The sequence below is a fragment of the Vanellus vanellus genome (assembly GCF_965231255.1).
Source record: "Vanellus vanellus genome assembly, chromosome: 17".
Taxonomy (NCBI): domain Eukaryota; kingdom Metazoa; phylum Chordata; class Aves; order Charadriiformes; family Charadriidae; genus Vanellus; species Vanellus vanellus.
The window spans coordinates 12233701-12235088 of record NC_138922.1 but is presented as its reverse complement, the minus strand read 5'-3'; positions in this window follow the sequence as shown (position 1 = coordinate 12235088).

The window sequence follows — 1388 nt, the reverse complement described above, 5'->3', positions numbered from 1 at the left end:
GCGGCCGCCCGGCCCGGCCCGCACCAGCCCGCTCTCTGCCCGCGCATGCGCGCCCGGCGCCCCGCCCCGCCCTGCCACGTGACGCATGCCCGCCCAGCCTCACACGCCCGCTCACGTGACCACAGGACCGCCGCTGCCCGCTGGCAGCCTCGGCCCGAGTCACGTGACGCGCCCAGGCTCTCTCCGCGGCCCGCCCCGGACGCGCGGGTTGAGGGGGGTGGGTGTGTGAGGGGCCGTCACGTGACAGCGGCTCGCGCCCGCCCTTGGCGGGAGCCCCGCCCACGAGCAGCGCCTCACAGGAAATGGCGGGAGGCGGCGGTGGCGGCGGCGGCTCCTGGTTCTGATACCGGCACCGGCGGGGCCGCGTTTGCAGCCAGGACCGAAGCGAAGTGTGAGGGAAGATGGGGCACAGGCTCAGCCGGTCCTGGCGGCGGCACCTCTGCCGCAGCCGCCGTCGGGAAGCTGGCAGGCTAGCGGCCGGGGGAGGTCAGGCCTCGGTCAGGGGAGCAGGATGAAGCTTGCCAGCTAAGCAGTTCTTGTTCTCGGTACAAATAGAAAATAGTTTCGTTAAAACGCTTTGAACAATTTGGCACGTACTTCCTCTTGGGTCCTCTGAGAAGAGCCTTCCAGTACTACAGGGACCCGGCATCAGGCTGAACAAACACACCGGTTCTGGGCCTCACGCGGGGGCTGTGCGCAGGCAGAGTGATAAAAAGCAAGTGGAACTTTTTATCCATTACTCAGTTAAAAGAAACAAAGACAGTATTTTCAAGTGCTTAATAATAAAGTTTTCCTGATAGTTGATAACCCTTCACATGATGAGTAGAGCAAATAATAGGTGGAGGGACATGCAAGGATTTAAAATCCCCCTCTTTGTGTGACCCATCCATGAGCACCATTGTTCTGTTTGTCATTTGTGCAAAAAATCAACTTGCCATCAATTACACCAGCATGGTACAATGTGGTACAACTGCTACCTACACAGAACTACACTTACACTGACTGAAGATGTGGTAAAGTTTTGGTTTACTTTGCTTATTAATGCAGCTTTTCAAAACTACTCGGAGAAGCCTTACATCATGCATGTTGATGAGAGCAGCAAGTCTGTGGTCTCACATGCCTGCTCACTGACACATACATTCTGTAGGCTTAATGATGGAGGTAAGATACCTACAACTGAAAAGCAAGCACACCTGCACGTGTGGTGTAGCTCAGCTGAAAGCACGTACATCCATGTCATGCTTTTCTGACATGGCTATTTATAGACTATAGTGCAGAAATAAGGAAGCAAGCATGTGTGTAAAGATTACATTAAATGTTTATCTCTCGTTACATGTTATTAACTTTTATACCTGCTGACCTCTTTCAAAGTTTCTCTGCTTTTTCTG